The sequence below is a fragment of the Schistocerca gregaria genome, chromosome 4 (assembly GCF_023897955.1).
Source record: "Schistocerca gregaria isolate iqSchGreg1 chromosome 4, iqSchGreg1.2, whole genome shotgun sequence".
NCBI lineage: Eukaryota > Metazoa > Arthropoda > Insecta > Orthoptera > Acrididae > Schistocerca > Schistocerca gregaria.
Genome location: NC_064923.1, coordinates 203,471,669 through 203,488,700, shown reverse-complemented (window position 1 = coordinate 203,488,700; position 17,032 = coordinate 203,471,669). Strand labels below are relative to the sequence as shown.

Sequence of the window (17,032 nt, the reverse complement as noted above, 5' to 3'; positions counted from 1 at the left end):
ATGCTAACAGTTTTTAGTAATAACAACACACTTTGTCTATCCAGGTTGCGTCACAACTTCAGCATTCGAATACGAAGGTCGTTCAGAGAGAACATGAATCTCTTCATGTAATCGCACAAACGAGGAAATAAAACTTTCGTCGAAGAAAGAAAAAGAAATCATTTGCAGGTCTGTTCTCCTATTACAAACATACAATACCTGAGAACTGTCCCATAAAAATTAAGATCTTTAGTTCGCAATATAATCCATCTCAACAGTTCATTACTGTAACAACACATTCTATTTAGCTTCAGCTGACACACAAAAAGAAGCGTCGTCTGAATATGACTTAATTTCAACTTTTAGGAGATACGTTCCTCTTTTCTCAGAGTGTAATAAATCTTACGGTTATTGATCGCTTGACCCTTGTAAGTTAGGTATTCGCAAGTTTAAATGCAAAGGACGTCCTAGAGATGTTATGTTGGCCTTCATTGTGTATTACTTTACCACCAATGACAGGAAATAACGAAGGATAGACCGTGATGAATAGGCTCTTGCTACATCCACTCTCGTTTCCTTCCCTGTGCCTTCTTTGATCACAAGTCTTCAAATGCTACACGCTAACACTGCGTTCCCTATATTTCCCATATAAGTTACTAATTCTTCTATCACGCTATCATACGTGGCCTCCTCCTCGTAGAGGAGCTCACTGTACAGTTTCCGCCTATCCGCTGTCTTCTCTGCGTTAAAATGTGGAACTCGTATTGCACACTTATTTTGACAGCCTTGCTTTCAATTTCTCCACAGGTCATTTCCACATTTTAACACGTTTTTATTAGATCTCTTCCTTGTTTCTTTGTTCAGTACAAAATTAGCAGTTTACTTGAAACTAACTTCTCGATGAGTTAGAGACTTGAAAATTTGAGCATAGTTCAGAACTGGATGCCAATGCAGTATTAAATCCCTTACTTGTCTGGTGTGTGGTGGAACGTACTACGTTTACCACTTCATTTCCCGGTGAGATAGGGATTTGAAATGTTCAACATAGTTCAGAGCACGATGACAGTGCACTGTTATCCCATTTCCGTATTTACTGTGTGGTAGAGAATTCTTTGTGTACCACTCTTATTTCTCCCTTTCCCTCTTCCACTTGCGAATTTTTCGTGGTAATAGCGGTTGTTGGTAAGCACCTGAGTGAGGCGAGTGTCTCTAATTTTTATCTTCAAGGTCTTTTCGTGAGATAATCGTAGGAGGAAGCAATGCATTGGTTGACTCAGATGAAGTTGAATTTAAATAAAACTGAAATTTACTGGATGTCTCCGTTGTGTTCTCATCAAAATGTTAGAAAAAGCGTAAAATTATTATTAAAATCAAAACATTTCATTGTAACACGTTTTTAAAAAGGGGCTAAAAGGTATGAAATCATTTCTCCTAACACCGTACAGAGTCCTAACCCTATGCAGATAGTCCTGAATATTTGTGCTTGCGAATTTTTAATGACTATGAAAAACACTTACCAAATTTAAAACTAAATGCACGGGGCGCATCCAATACATAGTTGAATGAATAGCTCATCTCCTTACTATTATCTGTTGCAAGTGCCCCACTGTTTCTGTTCTAAATTCTTCAAGTATTACCATGGATATAAAAAATTTACAAGCACAAATTTTCAGGACTACCTGTGTGGGGTTATGAATCTTTATCGGTCTCGGAGAAATTGTTTTATGCTTTTGAGTCCGTTTTAAAATCGTGTTATATTAAAAACATTATTATTTAAATAATTCTATACTCTGAATCAGTCTTCCCGACGACTATTTCCTTTTCGAGGTCTTCGCATTTTTCCTGCGGCTGTTCTGTCTTGGTTGTCCTGCACTTCCTTTTTATTTTATTTCTATGTGATATATTGTTATGTGGCAGGAATAAACTCTTATACAACATGAAAGAAAACAACCTCCGAATTCAATCATGAGGAATTTCTTGCCGTACATGAATCACATGTCAATTCATGAAGATTGCTGGTATGAAAACACACTTTTTTCCATCGCATCCCAGACTGTTCTGTAGGTGATATGTCAGGAATCCCATCAGGTAAGACAAGGAACCGTACATACTCAAGGCGTTTGTGATGCGAATTGCTGTGTGGGGCCTTGCACTACCCCGCGGGGATATGCCGTTTGGTACTCTTATCATGAAACACGTGATAACAGGGCGTATAATGTCTTCCACATATTGACGAGCATTAAGGTTGCCTTCAGCAGGTTGTCTTATCCAACAGCGTCCCAGACTCCATGACTGCACACATTGGAGAGCTATAGTTCCCAAGAACCGCTGCTTCCAGTGACGTTACATTAGTTCGTCTGCAGACACACTGGTGTCGATCTCACCCCCAGAAAAAGAAGCGAGCTTCATCGCTGAACACAACAGGATGCCTGTCAATTGCCCAACTGACTCTGCCTCCACACCAGGCAAGTCATTGCTGTCTATGGTATGTTGTGAGCGGTGAACGATGAATTACCACTCTAGGTCTCAATCTTGCTTCAAGTAATCTCTTCCAGACGATTCGTAGAGACGCTCCGCCTGTAACGTCTACCGGGATTTGAGGTGTTGTCATCCACCTGTTGGCCAGAAAAAGTAGAACAGTCCTACGGTTTTCTCGTGGTATTTTCCTTCTGGAAATACCCAGCCTACTCCTCTCGCCACACAGTTGGACTGTTACTATGCTAATCTTCTCTGTATCGTTCCAATTTTAGTATATGTACCGCCGAAGCGAGTACAAAGTTGTACTGAGTCCAGCTCGTCACCACTCATTCCGCAGTGTGTGTAATCTGTCGGTATGATGCTCCCACACCCCTCTCAGCTCTTGGCGGTGAATCATAACATTTTTCACTTACATAATTATCCTCAAAGACCTTCTTCATCGAACCATATTTCTCATCATCTGTTAAATTTTCAATTTTTTTTTTTTTTTGTGTTACAAGCGTCTAGTTTTTGGCTCCATTCATGCACGTATGTTCTGTTCCTTTCCTACAGAGTTCCTTCGTAAACGTATTTAATTCTATTAGCTTTCCTCTCATTGAAAGCATCACTTGTATTATTGTTTCATTTTATTTTCTCTAACCTTTGGCTGTCTACCAAAAAAAGATGCAATAGCCAATAAGAGCTTTTGTTTTGTAAAAATAGGGACGACTTGTTTCGACTAAAAATTATGTGAAGTTTCCTGCAGGCTTCTTTCCTGCCCATTATAATGGTTTTCATACAAAATTTACTGTACCTATTAATAATGCCACTTTAAATTAACGTTAACATTGATTATTCGTTGACTTCTAACACCGCAGTGGCAATACATTTCCACGCCAATACTAAGCACAAAACTCGAAGAACATAATCTTAAGAACAAAAAAACATATTTTGGTATCCCTGTACATTTATAAATGATTAAAAATTACGCGCTTAGAATCACAGAATGAGAGAACAGTGATCTGTAGTGGCAGTAGCATAAACTGTTTGTGGGCAGTTCTAGTTTGAAGTCCAGAACAAGGGTTCAGCAGGAAGAAGCCGGGAGGACGATGCGTCGAGTACTCGGTCATCTGTGACAGTTACAAGTCGGCGTTCTTAAGAATGATGATTAACAGAAACTATTAACGCTGGGATCTCTTAGTCCAATAAACTCATTACAAACGTTGCAGTGATCGATGAAACTGTTTCACAGATTTTGTAGACACAAATACGTATGATGAAACGAGCCTGTTGTAAACACTTGTAGAACGAGAAACACGTTTGCACGAAAAGCGAAGAGACATTCATGAGTAGTTAATTTGATGATTTAATGACCAGTTGAGGGCAAAAACTTGAAAGGGCCGACCATGAGGTGGATGTTTATTTTTGGAATATTGAAGTTATTTTTTTGTTTCAGACACACACACACACACACACACAGAGAGAGAGAGAGAGAGAGAGAGAGAGAGAGAGAGAGAGAGAGAGAGAGAATTTCACAAAGTTATACGATGCACAAACGGGCAAACGATTTGCTTGAGATCGTACGAGTAATACTACTAGAGAAAGAGCACAACATCTACGTATGCTTTAGTCATTGTGAAGGGAAGTGAAAAAAGGAGACTTAGAAACGAAGCGAGACAAATTGGGTGCTCCAGATGACGACGTGGATTCGCTGACAGTGGAAGCTGTGGCTCGTAGCGGACTTTCCATCGCGCTACTCCGCTCCACTTGCGCCGTTGTCAGCCAAAGAGTGGCCCACTTGTCATCAGCTGGTACAGCCAGCCCGTTTCACTTTCAACCCAGTGTAAGCGGTCGCTAAAGCCAAAATGTCGTCCCGTCCGCCTGAATGGATACAAACTGTCGTCAGAAGTGCGAAATCTTGCACATTGTTTTTACAGCGAGATACATCGCTGAATAAATTTCTAAACTGTGACAGCTAAGACTTGATAGACTTATTCTCAAAGTGAGGCTGAAAACAACAGACATTTCCAGTACTCTATATCGCACAAATTTCCTGTCGAAATATGCACTTCACATAATTTTTTGTTCTTTTTTCTGCACCTAACAACAACGGTGCGAACTTCATATCACACAGCAAACTCACGATTATCCAGGTGCGGAATATATGGTTTGGGGATTTCCCGTGAGTACTTTAGTAGTCTGTGAAGGAAATGAAAAAAACGAAGCCTGAAGTATATCATTATAGTCAAGATAAATATTTTTCGCTAGAATACTTAGTTATTCATAGAATCATATTTTACCGGGGGAAAAGATTAAGGGCCCAGTCTCACTCTCGGACACCCATAAAATATTTACTTCGCTGCTTGCCATTTTAGCTTCAAATATACGCAGAGACTATCTTTCTAAAACACCCAGGACTAATACCCTGTCTTTTTATTGGTCTAGCGGTGGTAAATTTTGGAAATTCGTGGTAAGGTCTTACCAGACCAGATCATCGGTCCCTAATACTACGAACTACTTAATCCAACTTAAACTAACTTACGCTATGGACAACACGCACACCCATGCTCGAGGGAGGACTCGAACCTCCGACGTGGGGGAGACGCACGGGCAGTGACAAGGCGCCCTAGACCGCGCGGCTGCCCCACGCGGCCTCTAGGGGTGGTGTTTTGACTAACAAACATAAGTCTTGGGTTCCTGGTTCGAAACCTGCTACTGTTTGAATTTTGGATAAAAATATTAGAGCACTGACGGCTGAAGACCTCTGGTGTAGGGAGTTACCCTCGTTGTGAGAACGGCCTCGTCAGGGAGTACGGACGAGTGGTCAGAGGCGCAGGAAACTCTTTCTCTCGGACGGGGAGCAGCCCCAGAAAGGTGGAAGAATCAGAATGATAAACCTGATGAAGAGCACACTTGATGCGTATCCTCAGGCCATGTGGCCTGTGATTGAGAAAGTGTCATGATAATTACTGCGTTGACAAAAGAATCCTGATTAGTTCCCCTTTCGGAACGCCGGGAGGCGACTCCCAAGGGGGAGGTAACATCGAGAAAAAGATTGAATAAGCACCGAAAAGGTAACACACTACGAGTCGCAAGGTGGAATTTTGGAAATTTGAACGTGGTAGGTTAGCTAGGATATCTTAAAAGGGGAATGAAAAGGCTCAATCTAGGTGAAGTGAGGATCAGTCAAGTGAGCTGGAAAGAAGATTAAGATTTATGGTGACACGAGTGTAGCGTAATACAAACAGCAGCACAAAATTGTGTATCAGGAGCACTATTAGTTATGAATTCAATGATAGGCTTGTGCTCATCGGATGGGTAGCAAACTAACACCAAAAGTAATAGTTCAGTTATACCTGCCGATGTCACAAGCAGAAGCTGCATAGATAATTTACGAGGATACTGAACGAGAAATACAGTACGTAAAGGGAGATGATGATCTAATAAACTTGAGGGATTGGCACGCGGTGGTACGAGAAGGGAGGGAAAAAAGAATGACTGTAGAATATGGACTGGGAAGTAGGAATGAGAGAGGAGAAAGACTAATTCAGTTCTGCTATAAAATTCATCTATCAGTAACGAATACACTGTTGAATAATCGCAACAGGAGGAGGTTCTTTGGAAAATGTTTGGGGGGTATGGAATGAAAATATTCAAATGTGTGTGATTTCCTAAGGGACAAAACTGCTTAGGTCATCGGTCACTAGACTTACACACTACTTAAACTTATGCTAAGAACAAAACACACATCCATGCCCGAGGGAGGACTCGAACCTCCGGCGGGAGGGGCCGCGCAGTCCGTGACATGAAGCCTCATACAGCGCGGCTACTCCGCGCGCAGGTACGGGAACATTTCAGCTGGATTACATCGTGGTTGGACAGAGATTCCAAAATCAGATATTGGATGTAAGGCGTTCCCAGAATGAGCTATAAGCTCGGATCACAACAGGCTCATGATCAAGAGAAAACTGAAGTAGATGTCGCAAAGTATCAATGTTCAAAGGAATGGGATATTGAAGTATTTAGGAATGATGAGATGCATTTGAAGTTCTCTGAGGCTGTAGATACTGTGAGAGTGCATAGCGCAGTAGGTAGTTTAGTTGCAAACGAGTGAACATTGCTAAAAAGGTCAGTCTCAGAAGATGGACAGCAAAACGTAGATACAACAAAGCTAACTGCGAAGAAACCTTGGGTAACAGATGAAATACTTCAAATTAATCAACGAAAGACAAAAATATTTAGAAGAAACATAGCTGCAACGCCTGATTCAGCGTTTAATTGTCAAAACAACCTTCGGTGACGTTAGAAGAAAGAGTGTCAACGTAAAAACTCCGATGAGAATTCCACTGTAAAACGCAACGGGCAACCAGATGGCTGGAAAGTGTGCATTTAAGGCCTTTACGAACGGACGGACTTATTTGACGATTGAAGAAAAAATGGAACTGGAGAGCTGTGGAAGACTTGCGATCAAATAAAACAGGAGTGATAGATAACATTGCTTCGGAATTTTGAAAATCTTGCTGCCCTAATGGGTAAGTGGCAACGAAGCGACTATTCAGGTTGGTGTGTAGAATCTATAAGTCTAGATATACCGTCAGATTATCTGGAAAATATCAACAGCAAGATAGCAAAGGTAGATAAGTACGGGAACTATAGCACAGCCTAAGCTTAACGGCTAGTGTATCTAAGTCCCTGACAAGAACAGAAAAGGAAATTGAACATTGGTTAGATGACGATCGAAAAGGTAAAGATACGAGAGAGGCAGCCCTGACGATGTAGTCAAGAGAAGTTTATAGGATTTGTCGATCTGGAAAAAGCGTTCAACAAATTAAAATGGTCAAGTTGTTCGAAATCTTGAGAAATGGAGTAAGCTGTAGGTAAAGACCAGTAATATAAAATATGTATTACGTAATAGAGCTGAGAGTGAACAGTAAGAGTAGAAGACCTAGAAAGAAGTGCTTGTATTAAAAATAGCGAGGGGCAAAGATGTAGGCTTTCACCCTTCTTGTTCAGTCTATGCGTAGAAGCAATAATGGAAATAAAAGAAAGGTTCAAGACTGACATTAAAATTCAGGGTAAAAAGATATAAATGATGATGACATTGCTATCTTCAGCGAACGTGAAGAAGATCGTTGAATGGAATATACAGTGTAATGAGTACAGAATATGGACTAAGGATAAACCGAAGAAAAGTGAAACTAATGAGAAATGAGATTAGTGATAAATTTAACATAAAAGTTAGTAGCCACGAAGAAGATACAGGAGAGGAATTCGTGGGGGCACATCGAACCAGTCAGAAGACTGAGGACTCCAAAAGTAAAAGTGTTTTCCCCTAGCCCTCTCCCTAGGACCTAAAGCATGGCAATTTACAACTTGTTGTCTGCTACAAATAACGAGTAAGTAATGAAGTGATCTTTCAGATATGACACGTAGCATATTTTTTTAAATACAGTAAATAGCAGTTCCCGCCAGAAACATTTGTATTTAAGCTTAAATGTGTCTTTTGATTACTTATGAAATCTCCGGTCTGCATTAACCTGGACAATCGGGAACTTGTAGCGCAGAATAAATTATTATTTTGTATAAGGATTGTATGAAGTGTATAAGTGTGGTATGCAATCTTATCACTCGTTGTCATAGTACATAAAACGGACAATTTGTATGAGCTGAACCTACCCGAACTTTGGCCGCATATTGAAATATTTTAAAAAGAGATGATCATACTAGAATTATTAGTTCATTGTTGTTGTGAAAGTGTGTGTTTAGTGAGTAAACAAACTACAGCAATAACTTAAGAAATGAGGAAATATGAGCATCATGAGTCGCTGATTTAGGATTTTAAAATCGCCGGCGACTGGGTTTCAGAACTGATGGATATGCGACTGAAGACTAGCGCCCATGAAAATAGACCTGCTGGCTACCACACACACCTTCATTTCAACTAAAGTAGGTGTATGCACGGTTTCAAAACAAATGGTTATGTTTAGCCAACAGAGGTACAGGACAAAGAAAGACTGCAGATAGTACAGGAGTGTAGGAATTCGATCTGTATGACTGGTTGATGGCTAAATCTTACGGCAAATCCCGTGTACAGTTTCTTCAAAAACCAAGGCATATAATATTACACAAGAAGCAGATGGTTATGTCCTGCGGACTTGGATGGAGAAACATGAGCTGTGGTAATATTTCTGTTTCTAGGGATTGTTTCAGCAGCATTATATCAGATGTACATCCTTATTGTCGAAATTCCTATCATGTGTGGAAAGTATTGACATATACTGATGTGTCAAACCGTCGCGACCACGCCCTTCTGCTACGGTCGCAGGTTCGAATCCTGCCTCGGGCATCAATGTGTGTGATGCACTTAGTTTAGTTAGGTTTAAGTAGTTCTAATTTCTAGGGGACTGATGACCTCAGATGTTAAGTCCCATAGTGCTCAGAGCCATTTGAACCACGAATGTGTGTGACGTCCTTAGGTTAGTTAGGTTAAAGCAGTTCTAAGTTCTAGGGGACTGATGACCTCAGTTGTTAAGCCCCATAGTGCTCAGAGCCATTTGAACCATTTGACCAGACCGCACGTCTCCATTCAATCACGGCCCAGTTTAGATTATCGAATGCCCACTGTATTTTTAATTGTACTTGAGTCAGCATGGAATACGTACGTGTCGTGTGCTAGGAGCCCCATGTTCAAGTATGTGTGCTGCATTGAGTTCCCTGAAACACTTCTGCTACAATAAGAACGGAACTTTCGTTAGATTTGCCGCAGTTCGCTGTCTATCCAACTTTACATAGTGGGCATGCCTCTGACCTCCATTTTCTATGATGAAGCGTGGATGCTCAATAGCGATTTGTCTGCAAGATATCATAGTTCTCCAACGGCTATCCACAGTTGATCATGACGGTAGGACTCCAACAGACGTTTCCAAGATCCTCGTTCAGACATTGCGCCGTAACAACCTACCTCTCGTCAGAAGCACTTATGTCAGGGAATTTCTCCGTTTCCGAACAGCATCGTCGATCGAATGATTCCCTTTGAATGGCACTGAACTTCACGGAGTTGTGTGCAATTCCTCGGCGACATTTTCAATTCGCAACTGACACATGTCTTACCTCCTATTCGTTGCTGTTTTTAGTGTAGATCAACTTTGATAGTCTTCTTGTTTTTCCAGTTTGCCTATTTGCTAGCTTTTGTGGCAATCTCATTCGGGCGCTACAGTAATTTTTCGGACTAATGCCTGAATTTTCTTGTAGAAGATGGGAGCAACAGCTCCAAAACGGTCTCTTAATCGTGGGGTCTCACCCATCTTAACACACTGGACTCGCATTCGGGAAGACGGCGGTTCAATCCCACGTCCGGCCATCCTGATTTAGGTTTTCCGTGATTTCCCTAAATCGCTTCAGGCAAATGCCGGGATGGTTCCTTTGAAAGTGCACGGCCGACTTCCTTCCCCGTCCTTTCCTAACACGATGAGACCGATGATCTCGCTGTTTGGTCTCCTCCCCCAAACAACCCAACCCCGAACTCTCAGCCATCTGATTCAGCTGGACTGTCGGAAAGGTCGTTGGTAGGTGGAGCGCAAATTGCAGTTCGCAGTCGTTCGCTCTTTGTAGCTTCTGCACGTGCGGTTCGGCGGCTTGACCCCAGACTACGGAAGCGTCTTTTTGTACAGGGCAGTGGAGCACGGTGTGCAATGTGACACCAAGAACTGCGTCTTGGTAACACTGGATTTAAGGCCCCAGTTGTCAAAGACGATTTGCAGTCGACGTTGGAGCGTGTTGGTATTCATATTGCGGCTGAAGGTAGAAATTTCATCAGCACACAGCACGAGCTGTACGCGGTCGAGCTTAGGTGCGTCTACGGTGTAGAGTGTGTACGGGGATGCACCGAGTCCTTCTCACACCGCCACAGATACGACGGCCTTTGGACAATCCATCTTCATTTCACGCTTGGAACGTCCCGTAGACGAGAAATTTGAGGATAAAGAGGACAGGTGACACTGGCATCACATGCTCAAGTAACTTGAACAAGAGGTCGCCATACCACATTGTCAAATGCTGTGGAATCACAGAGGAGCAAAGCCGAAAATTTATTTCATTTTTTTTATCTCTCCTGATGTGATTAGGGGCGTCAGGCCCTCTCTTATATGGGACCAGGATTTTACTCGTACAGTACCTTTCTTACATCAAAGTTACCTAAGAAACAGCAATTTTAATATGACAAATAGTATTAAAATAGTGATGAAATACCCTCGGGTTTCCATCCGGGTGGCTGCGTTCAAATTCCGCGACGTTTCAATGAGTGTATTTCTCGTCATCTTCTGGCGAAGAATTTGAGCGCAGTCATCCAGATGGAAGCACGAGGAGATTTCATCACCAGTACACGGCGGGAAAGCCTATATTCACACATAGTATTAAAATGAGTGTCTATAGAGAAAAGTAAGTAAACAATGCTGAGTATGAAATAACAAAGTTAATATTCGCAGTATTTCTACTACTTTTGCTGCCAGTAATACCAATAATAATAACAAAATAATAATAATAATAATAATAGTGACAAATATAAAAAGATTTTTTGCAGCTGTTGTCGTCTTCAGTCCGAAGACTGGTTTGATACAGCCTTCCATGCTACTCTATCCCGTGCAAGTCTCTTCGTCCCCGAATAACTACTGAAACCTACATCCTTCTCAATCTGCTTACTATATTCTTTTCCAAGTGCCCTCCATGATTTTTACTCCCCTCCAGTACTACATTAGTGAACCCTTCGTGTTTCATAATGTGTCTATTAACAGATCCCTTCTTCTAGTCAAATCGTACCACAAATTTCTTTTCTCCAGTATTACATTCAGTACGTCGTCATTAGTTACGTGATATATTCTTCTACGCTTCAGAATTCGTCTGCAGCGCTACATGTCAAAGAACTTATAAGTACAAAACAGATGTTTTTGATATAGTGAGTCGTGGGGAAAGGAAATTTAAGGAGACAGTACCCGCCAAAAATATTGGGAAATGAGAAATATCTGATTGGAAAGAAGCTCGTATAAGCGTAATGAGTACGTACAAGGACAGTGGTAATCATTAAGTGTTGCTTTAGCAGATATGTCATTAATTATCTTCTGAAGCTGGATATGTTATTCAGTTCTAAGATAATGCAGATTATTGCAGACTCGTGTTCCTTCTACTAAAACGGACTTCGAGAAAGTATCTGAATGATGGAGTAGGACAGACAGGAATTTGCTCTGATATGAACGGACGGTTCTGCCTTGTTGTTCAGACGAGAGCGTTAAGGCTGACGAGAGATGTAAGGGACAGTGTACACTGATTAGAGAGTAGGAAAACAGAGGGTATGAAAATCTCTGCGCTAATGTATGTGATGGCGAAATACGATCAAAGACTTGAACATCACAAACATAAAGAACAGAGGCATTCATAACCAGATCCAGGCATCGTGAATAATAACATCGTTGTACTCAATAATTTAGTGTTTAAGCAAGTTTACATGTCAGGTCAAGAGAGAAGAGCTTTTTATATTTTTGTAGGACATGGAACGATTAATCTCGTAGGAAGCGGGTGAGGTGAATGACAAGGCGCTTGGCACATAAAATTGAAAAAAATATAATTTAACATCCTTTTTTAAATCATTAACGAAAGTGTACTTGACCCAAAAGAGTAGAAGATGGAAAATTTGAAACAGTTACTAGATAGCCTATATCAATATCGAAATCTTGGAAGCCATTATTATATAACTTGTTTACCAAACTGTTCATTACAGTGCTAAGGTACAGATTCAAGAAACAACTTTTTTCCAACACTGTCATACGCCTCCGTCTCCAGATTAATTGAACTTCAAATAGTTTTAAATAGAGGGCGATAACAACCATATTCAGATGCATGCTAGTACAAAAAACAAGTCGGCACGCCGCAGCTACCACATTTCCACGGCCCTCATCAAAGGTATCATAGTAATAAAATTAATAAATATAGTAATTAAATCAAGAAATAATCAAGTTCTAGACAAGTCTCATAAGTAACGGTAAACTATTGTAATGGCAAGCGCCCCGTTTCAGAACCGAAAGAAAGAACTTCGGCCGGCTGCGGTGGCCGTGCGTATCTGGCGCTGCAGTCCGGAACCGTGGGGCTGCTACGGTCGCAGGTTCGAATCCTGCCTCGGGCATGGGTGTGTGTGGTGTCCTTAGGTTAGTTAGGTTAAGTAGTTCTAAGTTCTAGGGGACTTATGACCTAAGATGTTGAGTCCAATAGTGCTCAGAGCCATTTTTTTTAAAAGAACTTTGTAACCTCCCCACAAAATATAAAATAATATGAATAATATTCTCATTTAGAGTAACTACCCAACAGTGAAAATATAATACAATGTGACAAACTTATAACCTTTCAATAATTGACAGTCAAGTTAACCTGGTAAATTTTGGAGGTCAGCAATGCTGCGTCATGGCCCTGATACATCATTCTGAATAAACTGAAAAATCTTACCTTAATTAGGTCGCCGGATAACGCGTATATATCTGCTCCTATAAGAAATTTTTCCTGGCGCAGCTAGGTGCAATGCTGGCCGATAGATTTGTCTTATATAAAAGGGAAGAACTGATTTTTTTTTCAATAATCGGGATGGCCAAGGATTGGAGAAATTATAGAATTGTTTAAATTGAGATTAATGTCAAAAGTTACTTTTTATGAGAAAGATTATTATTAACAGATTTTTTAAAACATTTACATGGGACTTGATTAACAATACTACATATGCACGAGGCTGCTTTTACCTTATCATACAACGCTCAGGCTCTGCCATCGCTGCACACGACCGGCCCAGCCAACACGATATACCAGACCAGACTGCTCGCTAGCAACAACTAACTCCTACTGCTACACAGTTCTTACTGCAGTCAATACTGCTCTTTGGTCTCAGATTCTCTTCTAGCTTACATATCGCAGGCAGCGCGTGAGCAATACATCGAAATTACATCAGCTTGATTGCGCTAGCAACAAATTCTTTAATTACGGACCTCTTACATAACCTTCCACTGGGGGGGCAAAAATTTGGCAGCGATGGTGAGTCAATTGGACTTGCCATGAGCAACAAATTTGTCTATAATCTATTTAGTTTACTAAGGCTACAATCACAGAGTATATACATCATTGATAAGTGCAGAACATATTAAGAAATTAGAGTGCACATGCACTGAGTATAAAACATATTCAGAAATGACAAAGTATATACGCCATGAGTACAAAATATATTAACAAATGACAAAGTGCACACGCACAATAAAAGTTTCTATCATTTTACAAGAATTTAAATGCACTGTATAAGCCTTTACTATTTTACAGGAACTAGGAAAGGAATGGGAAGGATTGTATCATGGTTGTAGCACAATAGGTTGCACGTAGCTGCACTGAAAGTCCATATCTTTCTACAGAAGCACAACACCAAGTGAGACAATCTGAAGTTCTCTTCCCTGAAGTATTTATCAGTGTAGCCAAGACACTGAAATGTTGTATTAATATTCAATGTTATCATTTTGGTAGTACATTAGGTACACCAAACAGTGGGACCATAATAACATCTCCATCGTTCAAGGTTGTGGACAGCTTGATATGCCAACACCATATTCTTCTAGAATCCAAACTCTTACAGCAACGTAGAATTAATGCAAAAACCAATATAGTGCTCCATGATCATGAGGATGGACAGGACAGTAGTTCACTACACTCAGCTGGCGGCTACACGGGTAGCGGAGGCTGTGTGGCGTGGACTGGGCGGTTTTTTAGGTTAGAAGGCCTCGGGAAAGTCCGGGATGGGCTGCAATGTCAAAGGGTGCTTGGCAATTACAGGACGTGCTTGGATCAAGGAACAGTCGGAATTATAGTTGTAAATTGTTGTAGTTGCGCTGGAAAAGTCCCTGAGCTTCAAGCGCTAATAGAAAGCACAGAAGCTGATATCGTTATAGGTACAGAAAGCTGGCTAAAGCCTGAAATAAGTTCTGCAGAAATTTTTACGAAGTCTCAGACGGTGTTCAGGAAAGATAGATTAGGCAGAATTGGTGGTGGAGTGTTTGTGTCTGTCAGTAGTAGTTTATCTTGTAGTGAAGTCGAAGTAGATACTCCGTGCGAATTGGTGTGGGTGGAGGTTATACTTAACAGCCGAATTAAGTTAATAATTGGCTCCTTCTACCGACCCCCAGACTCCGATGATACAGTTGCGGAACAGTTCAGAGAAAGTTTGAGTCTCGTAACAAATAAATACCCCACTCATACGGTTATAGTTGGTGGGGACTTCAACTTACCCTCGGTATGTTGGCAAAAATACTTGTTCAAAACCGGTGGTGGGCAGAAAACGTCTTCCGAGATTGTCCTAAATGCATTCTCCGAAAATTATTTCGAGCAGTTAGTCCACGAACCCACGCGAATTGTAAATGGTTGCGAAAACACACTTGACCTCTTGGCCACAAACAATCCAGAGCTGATAGAGAGCATCATGACTGATACAGGGATTAGTGATCACAAGGTCATTGTAGCTAGGCTCAATACCATTTCTTCCAAACCCATCAGAAACAAACGCAAAATAATTTTATTTAAAAAAGCGGATAAAGTGCCACTAGAAGCCTTCCTAAAAGACAATTTCCATTCTTTCCGAACTGACTATGCGAATGTAGACGAGATGTGGCTCAAATTCAAAGATATAGTAACAACAGCAATTGAGAGATTCATACCTCATAAATTGGTAAGAGATGGAACGGATCCCCCGTGGTACACAAAAAAGGTCCGAACGCTGTTGCAGAGGCAACGGAAAAAGCATGGGAAGTTCAGAAGAACGCGAAATCCCGAAGGTGGGCTTAAATTTACAGACGCGCGAAATTTGGCACGTACTTCGATGCGAGATGCCTTTAATAGGTTCCACAACGAAACATTGTCTCGAAATTTGGTAGAAAATCCGAAGAAATTCTGGTCGTATGTAAAGTACACAAGCGGCAAGACGCAGTCAATACCTTCGCTGCGCAGTGCCGATGGTACTGTTATCGACGACTGTGCCGCTAAAGCGGAGTTATTGAACATAGTTTTCCGAAATTCCTTCACCAGGGAAGACGAATGGAATATTCCAGAATTTGAAACACGAACATCTGCTAGCATGAGTTTCTTAGAAGTAGATACCTTAGGGGTTGCGAAGCAACTCAAATCGCTTGATACGGGCAAGTCTTCAGGTCCAGATTGTATACCGATTAGGTTCCTTTCAGATTACACTGATACTATAGCTCCCTACTTAGCACTCATATACAACCGCTCGCTCACCGATAGATCTGTACCTACAGATTGGAAAATTGCGCAGGTCGCACCAGTGTTCAAGAAGGGTAGTAGGAGTAATCCATTTAACTACAGACCTATATCATTGACGTCGGTTTGGAGTAGGGTTTTGGAGCATATACTGTATTCAAAGATTATGAATCACCTCGAAGGGAACGATCTATTGACACGTAATCAGCATGGCTTCAGAAAACATCGCTCTTGTGCAACGCAGTTAGCTCTTTATTCGCACGAAGTAATGGCCGCTATCGACAGGGGATCTCAAGTTGATTCCGTATTTCTAGATTTCCGGAAAGCTTTTGACACCGTTCCTCACAAGCGACTTCTAATCAAGCTGCGGTGCTATGGGGTATCATCTCAGTTGTGCGACTGGATTCGTGATTTCCTGTCAGGAAGGTCGCAGTTCGTAGTAATAGACGGCAAATCATCGAGTAAAACTGAAGTGATATCAGGTGTTCCCCAGGGAAGCGTCCTGGGACCTCTACTGTTCCTGATCTATATAAATGACCTGGGTGACAATCTGAGCAGTTCTCTTAGACTGTTCGCAGATGATGCTGTAATTTACCGTCTAGTAAGGTCATCCGAAGACCAGTATCAGCTGCAAAGCGATTTAGAAAAGATTGCTGTATGGTGTGTCAGGTGGCAGTTGACGCTAAATAACGAAAAGTGTGAGATGATCCACATGAGTTCCAAAAGAAATCCGTTGGAATTCGATTACTCGATAAATAGTACAATTCTCAAGGCTGTCAATTCAACTAAGTACCTGGGTGTTAAAATTACGAACAACTTCAGTTGGAAGGCCCACAAGATAATATTGTCGGGAAGGCGAGCCAAAGGTTGCGTTTCATTGGCAGGACACTTAGAAGATGCAACAAGTCCACTAAAGAGACAGCTTACACTACACTCGTTCGTCCTCTGTTAGAATATTGCTGCGCAGTGTGGGATCCTTACCAGGTGGGATTGACGGAAGACATCGAAAGGGTGCAAAAAAGGGCAGCTCGTTTTGTATTATCGCGTTATAGGGGAGAGAGTGTGGCAGATATGATACATGAGTTGGGATGGAAGTCATTACAGCATAGACGTTTTTCGTCGCGGCGAGAGCTTTTTACGAAATTTCAGTCACCAACTTTCTCTTCCGAATGCGAAAATATTTTGTTGAGCCCAACCTACATAGGTAGGAATGATCATCAAAATAAAATAAGAGAAATCAGAGCTCGAACAGAATGGTTTAGGTGTTCGTTTTTCCCGCTCGCTGTTCGGGAGTGGAATAGTAGAGAGATAG

At 41.3% G+C, this 17,032-nt stretch overlaps 1 pseudogene; it reads right to left on the bottom strand.

Moving 5' to 3' along the window:
• Positions 1-2,694: 2,694 nt before the first annotated feature.
• On the bottom strand, positions 2,695-2,753 carry LOC126268517 (U6 spliceosomal RNA; annotated as a pseudogene).
• Between the last annotated feature and the right edge of the window lie 14,279 nt (positions 2,754-17,032).